The sequence below is a fragment of the Hyperoodon ampullatus genome, assembly GCF_949752795.1.
Source record: "Hyperoodon ampullatus genome assembly, chromosome: 2".
Taxonomy (NCBI): Eukaryota; Metazoa; Chordata; class Mammalia; order Artiodactyla; family Ziphiidae; genus Hyperoodon; species Hyperoodon ampullatus.
In genome coordinates this window covers 32032264-32044392 of record NC_136915.1, presented here as the reverse complement: position 1 = coordinate 32044392, position 12129 = coordinate 32032264, and positions in this window count along the sequence as shown.

Here is a 12129-nt window from a genome sequence, read left to right as displayed (position 1 = left end):
AGATGGCCTGTGCGAGACAGGGCGCAGGGCAGGGGATTGAAGGGGGCAGGGTGGTATGGTGGGTGCTCTTGGCTCCCTAGTCTTCGGTTTCCTATGGTCCCTCCTACCTTCTCTCCCCTCTGGCTTTGAAACCTCCTGAAGCCCCCTGCAGCACCACAGAATCCCACCAGCTGGCAGGAAGAACAAAGTTGCCCCTGGCATGGGAAAGAACGTGAACCAAGAAACCAAAGCTGCCATCTCCAGAGGGAGGCATCCTGGGCCACCTCAGCCTAGATGACAATAGAAGATTTTGATTGGATGGAGGAGTAGAGGGAAGGAGAGAGGGAGGAAGGGTAGAGGAGACAGCGAGAGAGGAAGGAAAGAAACATCTACCTCATTTATATTTATTGTGGGCAATGCCACGTTGGGTGCTTTGGGCATACTCAGTTGTTCAATACTCCAGCGAAGAGTTTGTGTGAAGTGGTGCTATCTCTACTGTAGTGATGAGAAATCCAAGGCTCTAGGTGGTTGCTCAAGAGTTTCTGCAGAGAGGTGGTGAAGAGCTGGACTTTCAATCCAGGCCCTTCTTCCCTCCACAGCAGGTGCCCGTCCCATGGCACACACTGCTTCCTCCAGATTGTCTCTGCCACCGCTCTTAAACCCACTACCACCTGCATCCTAACTGCAACCACACCACCGTCCCCGCACCACAGTTGCTTGGAGGAAGACCCCTGCCTGTGTGGCCCGGAAGGGAACAGCAATGCAGTCACACGCTGCTAAACGTAAAAATGAAAACTAAAAGAGAAAAGCATTTGTCTTGCAGCCATAGGCATGGGTGAGCTCAGTTCCCGGCTCTAAGACTCAGCAGCTGTGACCTTGGAGGTGTCATTTCACCCTATAAGCCTCTGAAGAACAAGAATCCCTACCTCATAGGGTTGTCGGAAGGGTCAAATACAATTAAGGTGTGCTGGTAAAAGGTTAACGACCAGCTCTCCAAAAAAAAGAAGAAAGAAAAAAAAGCCCAGATGTGTGCTGTTGGCCGATTTCCCTGGTACAGGTACTCCCAGCACAGCTGGTGTGGAGCACAAACGTGACATCGCTGAACACGGAGTTGGAAAGAGACATGGGGTAACCCACCATTGGGAAGTACTTCCTCCAGACAGATCCAGTAGACGGAAAGAGCCTCTGGGGTACTATTTCTAGGAAAGAGATGATAATAGAAGAATTAGAAAATGATGTCATTTTTAGAGTTGATTGCCTTTGTTTTAAACATAATTGATTTAATTGTAAGTTTATATAATCTAATCTTTAATGATGGTTGGGTTTAACAACTGGTTCATAAAATCCCTAAGATGAAACTAGCAGCTCTCGTGGGCCAGCTCCCTCACGCCTTTGATCATAGTGGCTGTACTGGTGCTGCGTTAAGGGGTGGAATTGGGATTCGAACCCTGGTCGGGCTGACTCCAGAGTCCCCACGGCCACCAGCTTCCTGCCTGCACTGCAAGGTGGGGCTCTGGCTGCCTAGAATTGCTAGTCAACCCCGGCCCTGGCAGGGAGGAGGGAGGGGTACGCTGCTCCGCAGGCACCACAACAGAGAAACTTGGCAGGGTCTCCCTCCTGCTGCTGTACCAGGTTTGGGGTCAGTTCGGGTAGCAGCCTCCTTCCCTGTTTCTGTTGATCAAAGTCAGGAGCAGCCTTTGTAATAATACTGTTATAAAGTCTGTTTCTGGGACCCGGTACTTTCTGTTCTTCCCAAGAGTCAGACCACAAAGTCCCTCCATCTATCTTTTTTTTTTTTTTTTTTTCGGTACACGGGCCTCTCACCGTTGTGGCCTCTCCCGTTGTGGAGCACAGGCTCCAGACGTGCAGGCTCAGTGACCATGGCTCACGGGCCCAGTCGCTCCGCGGCATGTGGGATCTTCCCGGACCGGGGAACGAACCCGTGTCCCCTGCATTGGCAGGCGGACTCTCAACCACTGCACCACCAGGGGAGCCCCCCTCCATCCATCTTTAACATCCCAGAGCCTCAGTTTCCTATCAAAATGAGTAGGTTGGATCAGCTAACCTTAAAAGTGCCTTCCAGATCTGAAGTCCTCGGACCTGACTCCAGACATAAGTGATGCTGGAGATTCTGACAGTTTCAGAGTCAGGGATGACAAGATCATGGCAGGAGCCCAAGGATGTGCTGAAGGGGGTTGGATGGGAGGCAGAGACCATATAGGAAGCAACTGTTCTGGTTTCCTTGAGAAGTTTCAAAGAGGTGGCTGAAAGGGCAACAAGAGACTGCATTTTTGCACGGTGGAACGACGCCTGCCCGAGAGTGAGCAGACCCTTGTAGTCCCACTGTGATGTTCATGATGATGGTCACTGCCTTCTCTGACATGCACCTCCCTCTCCTCGTCTATAAAGTGAGGAGGTTGAGCTCTATGGCATCCGTACCATGGGATAAAGGCCCAATTGTGGGTAAAGAGATGGAGAAGAGGGGAAGGACGTGGGACGTGTGACCTCTGACCTAGACAGGAGAAGAGGAGGTCCCAGTGGCTCAGTACTCTCACCCTCAAGAGTGGGAAGAGGGTGAGAGGAATGGTTGGGGGACAGGGTCAGTTTAGCTTTGGAAGCCAGCGTGCATGGGGCTGGCAGTACCTCTAACTATCAGAAGAGCGCCCCAGCCCTGCGGTCGTCCCGGGGCCTGGGCACAAGGGTGAGTGCTGCCTGAGGATGCTAGAAGGATGCTGGGCTGATCTTCGTGGTGTTGCCATGGAGCCCCAGGAGAACTTCAGGCTGGAAAGTGACTGCTGAGTGCAGCTCCATCTCGAAGGAGCCCACATCATGCCTTTGGCAGAATATCGGGTGGGAGTCTCGGTACACAATGAGCTATTGTTCTTGGAGATTTTACACGAAATCTGTTTCCAAGGTTTTATGAATCATTTTGCTGCCGATCTTAAAAAAAAATAATAATATACAAGTCTCAGTGGAGGAAGCCTTCAGCTTCTTTTCTCCGAGAGAGGGACATGAACTTGAGGAGAATTTTTTGCCGCGTCTTGCCTGCACAGACACTTGATCTTCCCCACAACTGTCAGAAAAGCCTCTTTGAAGACTGTGATGCTGCCTGTGGCACAGGCCACCTCGGCATTGAGCCTCTCAGTCTGGGAAGCAAAGCCTGGATCCTGAGGGGGGAGCAAAATGTACGCACACTTGGGGACTGCCGAGAGAAACTGATGAAACTACTCAAGATAAGGCCAAGCAGCTGCTGTGTGACTCGGGCAGTTGCCACACAGGCCCGAGCCCTCAGGAAGTCCAGCTCAGCAGGGGCAGCCTCTCAGAAGCAGTTTAGGCCTCCCAGGGGTAGGAACTTTTGCCTTAAAGTAATAAAGTTCTCCTTGTGTTTGCCAAGAACTCGCTTCCCAAAATGCACATGCAACTCGTGGCCAGACAGTTTCCTGCTTTATTCTTCACTCATCTGCCTTCTTGCCCACTGTCCTGTCTGCTGAGGTTTCTCTTTGAAAGCCAGACTACAGAAGATCATGTGGGAACAGCCTTGGATGCCAGATACCATGGTTCATTGGCCGTGCCACTTAAGGGGTCCTCAGCTCCCAAGCAGGAGCTAGAGCATTGGGTCCCTTTCAACTCACGTATTCCCGCCTCACCCCCGCCTTACAGCAGATTTCAGCAACTTGCTGAACCAACTGCCAAGAGATGGAATCCACGCCAGATTGTGGTGCATGGGGGGTGTTCACTCATACGATGGTCCCTCTTGGTTTTATTTCTCCAAATGGAAAATAAGGGTAAGGGCTTGTCTAGAGTTCATCTGGCTCTGCCACAGTCATCAGTGTGGACCCAGGTTTCCAACTGTTGTTCTCCAGCAAAGGCCGCATCCCTTCACCTGGTCTGATTCTTTTTTTTTTTTTTGCGGTACGCAGGCCTCTCACTGTTGTGGCCTCTCCCGTTGCGGACCACAGGCTCCGGACGAGCAGGCTCAGCGGCCATGGCTCACGGGCCCAGCCACTCCACAGCATGTAGGATCTTCCCGATCCGGGGCACGAACCCGTGTCCCCTGCATTGGCAGGTGGACTCTCAACCACTGTGCACCAGGGAAGCCCCTGGTCTGATTCTTGACCTAGACATGCACCAGCTTTTGCATCCCTCCTCCCCATCTGGACTTGAGCCCTGCCTCAGTCTCTCCTCTTTCCTCCAGAGCCCCAACTCTAAAACACACTCCAGCCCCAGCCCCAGCCCCAGCTGATGCTCTCCTCGCCTTCCAGTCCTCCTACTGCCTGGCTCCTCCTTACAGATGGTTCCAGCGCTGGTTATTATTTAAGCGAGCTGCTTCTGGCTCACATGTTAATTAAAACCCGCTGTCCAAAATCTCTTGGTACAATTTGCAGTGTAATCTGTAGCCTCTAGTGCATCATTGTATCTCTATTAAAAGGGATTCTCTGTAATGATGCGGGGATTTAATTAGTTTCTTTGCCAATGTTGTAAAACACAGTGATAAACGAGCCAACAGGTCCACGGATCATTATTCTCCTCAGGATGAGCTTATTAGCTGATTATGAATCATTAACAAAGTCTACACGGGATTTTCTTATCTAATTCAACACAATTTTTAACATTCAGTGCTCAGCATCCATTTCCCTCCACCAGCAACATTGGGTGGTGATTGCAATCTGTATGTATGGCTTCCTATTCTGGGCTTGGGTTTTCCCTCTCTTGGTATTTAATTTTAGATATATCGAGAAGGAGAACTCTATATAGGGTTTCCAAATTTAGATATACATTGGACACCATATTGTGATGAATTCAGGGACCCACTTTATGGAGAGAAACAGCCACTATGAACTGGGAATGTGTGTTTGTCTGTGCACACTTGTGTATGTGTGTCTATCTATAGTAGAGGGACTGCCTGGGGCTGTACAAGTTCCTATGTGTATGGCTGTGTGTGCTCTGTGTAGTCACATGTGTGTGTGTCCACAGGCCTGTGGATGGTGCTTGCTTTTTTAGTATGCATCTTGTGTATCTGTGTGTGCATGTACATGCACACATGTGAGCACACTAGTATGTGCACATAGAGGAGAGGTTAAGGAAAGAGAAAATTCTGGATAGGCTTTCGGAATGATGCTATTCAACCACTCCATGAGATACCAATATCCCCCCAAAGTTTCAGATGAACCCCTCTTATCTTCCCAGACTGGGGTCATTCCCCTTCCGGTCAGCACACGTATGGGTCTCTGACGTGAAGAGAAGAAAACCAAGCATTATCACTTTAAATCTGTAATGACCAAGAGACTCGACATGGGGGATGATACACACGTGAGCTTAACTGCCACAGCTTGGGTGGCTTGAAGGCCCACCAAGTTCAGACTTCAAATACATAGGCCAGAGGGAGATGAGGAAAGCTAAATTCAAGCATGATGGGTGTTATGGAGAAACTTCTGTCTCCCTGAAGTTCATATGTTGAAGTCCTAACCCCTATTACTTCAAAATGTGACTGTATTTGCAGGTAGGGTCTTTAAAGAAGTAATTCAGTTAAAAATGAAGGTATTCTGGTAGGTCCAAATCCAATATGATTGGTGTCCTTATAAGAAGAGGAAATTTGGACACAGACACATACTGAGAAAGGACCATGTGGGGACATAGGGAGAAGATGGGCATCTACAAGCTGAGGAGAAAGGCCTCGGAAGAAACCAACCCTGCCAGCACCTTGATCTCAGACTTCTAGCCTCCAGAATTGTGAGAAGATTAATTTTTGTTGTTGAAACCACCCAATTTATGGTACTTTGTTATGGCAGCCCCGCCATACTAATACAGGGAACAAACCCTTACAGAGGAGAATTCTTCATCCAGCAGTCAATGCCATGTCCAAAGGAAAGCAATAGACAGGTGTTTACTTCAAGTTAGTGTCCACTGGTGACCAAGCATGTCCAACGTGACCAGGTTGGTGAGGCAATGTACAGCTAGGCAATAAGAAGTGCTCTAGATGAGGTATAGTGATTCCAAGTGATCCATCCATTCGAAGACAAAAACCATCAAGTGGGGGTGCTGAAAAGAACTTAGCAGGGATAAGGGCCCAGTCAAGCCAGTGTGGCATTAGAACAGCTCATATCCCAGTAGGGATATGAAATTCTGGACAAGGACACAGAGATAGAACCTTGGTCATGCCAACAGAACCCGGACAGTAGTGGGTAGGAAAAGGCTTTGCAGAGCTTTCCACAAGCCCACAGGAGCAAAGCACATGCCCCACAAAGGTTTGTTGAGAGATTCAGCATAAGTTAGCTACCGTTTCTATGTCAGTTAGCTCTTGCTGTGTAACAAGGCATACCAAAACTTGGTAGCTTAAGACAACCATTTATTATTACTCATAAGTTTGTAGGGCAGCTAGGCTTTCTGTTGATTTGAGTCTACTTTCTGCCAGTCTGGGCCAGGCTTCTCTGATCTTGGCTGCACTTACTCACACATGTGCTGTGAATTAGCAGTGGGCTGGGGGCTGAATGTTCTAGGATGGCCTCATCTAGAACAACACAGGTCTCCTCCATGTGTCTCCCACTTCCCTCCACTAGGGTAGTCCAACTGTCTTCCCAAGTTAGCAGTAGGAATCAAGACAAGAGAGACAAGAAATACTAAGACAAGAGAGACAAGAAATACCAAGACAAGAGAGAGCTAGTCTTGGACAGGGGTCCAAGAGAAAGCTAGTCTGCTCGTCATGGGGAAGGCAGAGGTGCAAGAGAGGACATTGAAACATACAAATACTTTTCCAGCCTCTGCCTGTATCACATTTGCAAACATCACATTGGCCACAGGACGTCATGTGGCCAAGCCCAGCATCTGAATAGGAGGGGACGGCAAAGTTATAGGGCAAAGGGTTTGGATACAGGGAAGCCACTAATTGGAGCCAGTGGTGTCATTAGTCTACCACAGTAGTGAGTTAACAAATGTTTGAAGCAGAAGTCAATGGGAGTAAAATGAAAACCAGACTCACTTGCTGGTGGGGTGAGGCCACTTACTCCTCCTGTCCTTGGTCAGGATTGATTCAAAGGAAGTAAGAGCTGAGTCTGACGCTCTGTAGCTCTGCAGGGAGAGGCTGCAAATACCCTCTTCTGGATGATCCCTGAAGCTACACCTGGCCCCAACTGTATACAATTAAAGTGCCGCTAGATTTTGTGTGGGAATCTGAAAATAATAGGGTCTTCAGAGTGTTGCCCCGGGCACTATTCTCACTCTGTACCCTCTGCCTGGATAATCATGTTCCCTGTCACCATCTCAACCACTTTTCTCCTACCCAGACACAGCTGAGGAGCCATCAGGAGCAGTGGCTCTACAGGACAATACCTTTTAATTGGGAACTGGGGGAGAAAGGGAGAAAAATATCTCCTGAGGTACATTGAAGTAGATATCACACTCTGAGATGTGCTGTCATATTGTAGAAGATTCTCTCAAGAAGTTCTGATAAATATTGCACCACCATCAACATTAAGAATTACAGATCTATATAAGTAGATGGCTTATAAATCTAAATCTCCAACCCAGATTGTTCTCTTGAGCAGCAAACCCATAAATCCATCTCTCTGTGCATATCTTCACTTGGATGTCCCATAGGTGACCAGAACAAAAGTGAAGTAATGCTCATCAAAATCTGATTCTCCTCCTATATTCCTTATCTTGATGAACGGCCCCACCACCCATCCAGTCACCCAGACCTGAAGTCTGGAAGTCACCCTCAACTCCTGCTTCTCCCTCATTAATCCAACCCCACCCCATATCACCACAACTAGCAAGTTTTTGTCATTTCAACCATCTATAGCAGGCTGAAGGATATTTCAGAAAATAAAACCTATTCAGTGATTTCCCGTTGCCCAAACATCTTCACACCATTCAAAGCCCCTTACAGAGCCTGACCCCCTTTCCAGCCTCTACTCTCTCCCCTCTTCTGAGTGGATTTTTTCCTATCCATCTCTTTTGGTTCTTTAAATGGCATCTCGACTTCACCCTGAGGATTTTGCATGCATTATTTCTTCTGCTTGAAATACTTGCCAGCAGAGTGATATAAATAATACTTTGTTTATTATTTATAATAATAAATAATCACCCCATGTTACCAAATTGTTCCTTGTGCTTCAAATCTCAACCCAGATGTCCCTTTCTGAGAGAAGACATCCTTTACCCCCATAGTTTGGTTCATGTCCTTTCCCATGGTATCCACTTTACAGGATTTGCCACATTGTATTTTATGCCTCTTTGCATCTCTGTCTCCCACTAGACTATAAGCTCCTTGGAGGTAGAAACCATGTCATGATCCCCAGTTTAGTTCCTGCACGTGGTAGAGTAATTAACACAAAGTGAACATGTAATAAATTATTGTTTAATAAATGAATGAAATCCAGATGAGTCACATGGGATTAATTTACAGACCTGAGGGAAATTTCCAAGCTACTTATATAAAATCTCTTTGTAGGATGCCAGTAGTCACCTCTCAGTTAAGGTTTTTACATCTGTGGCTTGCTTTAAACAAGGAACTCTTAATATGCATGGAAGCAATCAACTGGGAAATTCATTCTCTGCTCTCTGCTTATATAAGAATCCTACTCCACGCCCAACACCTAATGAAACCTTCTAGAACTATTGATGAAAATTTAGATATTGATTTGTTTTTCAAACTTCCTGTTACTGTATTGCAAGAGGTTACTACACTGTGAATGGTAGCATTCATTGTGATCTACTTACATTTACCATGACCTTTAGTTGTGATTTTTAACCTAAAGAAAAAGAGAAAAAGTGAAGCTGTCATCTCTGTCTTCAAACATCTCAAAAGACTTTTGGAGGCAGACTTGAATGGTTGTCTTCATAGGACAGATCAGGACTGGGGGGAATATTTTAGCTCAGTAGAACATCTTTCTCATGGACAAAAGCAGCATAATGGGATAAACTCTAAAATGGGCACACTCAAAGAGAGAATTAATGGAAGATGATACTTGAGAATTTCTCAAGAACATAGAGCAAATAGATTTGAAATTGTAAAAGAGCAGTTTAGAGACATGTAGGATAAATTGAGAAGCTGATATTAGTCTAATGGAGCTTCAGAATATCAAAATGGAGAATTTTTCAGAATTAAAGGAAATAGAATTCATTATATCAAAAATATATTAAATGAAGATAATTCTACACCTAGAGACATATAGAAAGCCTGTAAAATATCAAGGAGAAACATAAAATTTTAAAAACTGCCAGAAAAAAAGACAGATGATTTGGGCTTCCCTGGTGGCGCAGTGGTTGGGAGTCCGCCTGCCGATGCAGGGGAAACGGGTTCGTGCCCCGGTCTGGGAGGATCCCACATGCCGCGGAGCGGCTGGGCCCGTGAGCCATGGCCGCTGGGCCTGTGCATCCGGAGCCTATGCTCCGCAACGGGAGAGGCCACAACAGTGAGAGGCCCACATACCGCAAAAATAAATAAATAAAAAAAAAAAAAAAAAAAAAAAAAAGACAGATGATTTATACAAGTGCTAAAGGAGAATAATTGGCAATCTTGAATTTTTTTTTTTTTTTTTTTTGCGGTACGTGAGCCTCTCACTGTTGTGGCCTCTCCCGTTGTGGAGCACAGGCTCTGGACGCACAGGCTCAGCAGCCATGGCTCACGGGCCCAGCCGCTCCGCGGCACGTGGGATCTTCCCGGACCAGGGCACGAACCCGTGTCCCGTGCATCGGCAGGCTGACTCTCAACCACTGCACCACCAGGGAAGCCCAATCTTGAATTTTATACCCAGATAAAGTATCATTCAAAGTGAGGGGAAAAAAGACTTTTTAAAACATAAAAAGGCTATAAGTTTCCCAATTCATTAAAAGATCTATTAGAGACTAGAGTTAGAGTTGCATCTCCAACACCTAAAGTTGGAAATCCCATCCCTACAAAAAAAAAAAAAAGCTGAAAAACTGAAAATCAATGACTTTTCTTGTACCCATTAGAGAAATAAGATCAAAGGACAAACTATGCTGAAATCTGGAGAGACAGGTGAATGCAAAGAATCACAGCCAAGATCAACTCACCTAGAGCAAAAGTTGCCAAAGCCATAAACTGGTAAGAACACTTCAATAGTAATTTTGATGAATTTATGGATACAGAAAGTAAAATAGTGTCAGTGAGAAACTCTTCAGAGCTGCAGTCATACGGGACATTGCACTTTCATGAGTTTTACCTCCAGGAACCCCACAAAGTTGTCTTGGTGAAGAGTAAAGCTAAATATCCTATGTTTCTGGTAGGGAGGAGGGAATAGTAACCATTCTGGAATAATGCCCAGAGCACTCTCCTTAACAAAGACCTATTCACTGATGGAAAGATTTTATTCCCTTTTTTTTTTTTTTTTTTTTGCGGTGCGCGGGCCTCTCACTGTTGTGGCCTCTCCCTTTGCGGAGCACAGGCTCCAGACACGCAGGTTCAGCGGCCATGGCTCACGGGCCCAGCCGCTCCGCGGCATGTGGGATCTTCCCGGACCGGGGCACGAGCCCGTGTCCCCTGCATCGTCAGGCAGACTTGATGGAAAGATTTTAAAAGAGCTTTATCTGAAGGGAGAGAGGGAACTTATCAAATTCCAGCCCCCTCTCGCCTTCCTGTCTCATCTAAGTGGGGAAAAAATGTGAGATATATTTGTGAAGGTCACAGCTCAGGGACAAGTGCTCACTAAAGACTGAGGCTTAATCATAGGATTATAGAACTTTCCCCTCCCCCCACAACAGACCACCCATCCATAGGGCTGCAGTATAACAGTGGGTCACAGCTGAAACAGCAGCAAGACTCAGACTCTCCTCAAGAAGAATATTTTATGAAAACCCAAAGATAACAGGTGAGGCATAAAACAAGGATACTAGAGGAAACTAAAACCTTTAACACTTACAGCTACAGCCAATGTTAAACCAGCCTAACTCCTAGCCACATTAACATAAAACCTCATACTAAAGGCCTATTTACCTCAGTTCCTGTTACCTGATACATCACTTTTCTACTCAATAGCATAAATAAATAAATAAATAAGTAAATAAGTAACCCAGTTAAAAAAAAATGGGCAAAGGACCTGAACAGACACTTTTCCAGAGAAGATATACAAATAGCCAACAGGTATATGAAAAGATGTTCAACATCAGGAATCATCAAGGAAATGGAAATCAAAACCAAAATTTAGGTATCATCTTACACCTATTAGGATGGCTATTACCAAAATGCCAAAAGATAACAAGTGTTCACAAGGATGTGGAGAAAAGGGAACACTTGTACACTGTTGGTGGAAATGTAAATTGGTACAGCCATTATGGAAAACAGTTTTTAGGTTCCTCAAATTTTAAAATATAACTACCATGTGATTCAGTAATCCCACTTCTGGGGTATATATCCAAAGGGAAAAAAATCACTGTCTCAAAGAGATATCTGTACTCTTATGTTCATTGAACCATTATTTGCAATAGCCAAGATTTAGAGCAACGTTAATTGACCATCTACAGATGAATAGATAAAGAAAAAATACACACACACACACACCATGGAATATTATTTAGTCTTAAAAAAAAAGGAAATTCTGCTATTTGTGACAAATGGATGAATTTGAAGGACATTATGCTGAGTGAAATAAGCCAGGCACAGAAAGACAAATACTGCATGATCTCACTTATATGTGGAATCTTAAGTGTCAAACTCATAGTAACAGAGAATAAAATAATGATTACCAGAGGTTGGGGAATGAGGAGAAGGGGATTTATTGATCAAAGTTTACAAACTTTCTAAGAGTAAGTTCTGGAAACCTAGTGTACAGCACGATGACTATAGTTAATAATGTACTATATAGTTGAAAATGCTAAGAGAGTAGATCACAAGTGTTGTCACAAAAATAAAATGGTAACTATGTGAGGTGATGAATATGTTAATTAACTTCATTGTTGTAATCATTTCATGACATATACATATATCAAAACATCACCTTAGGGCTTCCCTGGTGGCGCAGTGGTTGAGAGTCCACCTGCCCATTCAGGGGACATGGGTTCGTGCCCCGGTCCAGGAAGATCCCACATGTCGCGGAGCGGCTGGGCCCAAGAGCCATGGCCGCTGAGCCTGCATGTCCAGAGCCTGTGCTCCGCAACACGAGAGGCCACAACAGTGAGAGGCCCGCGTACTGC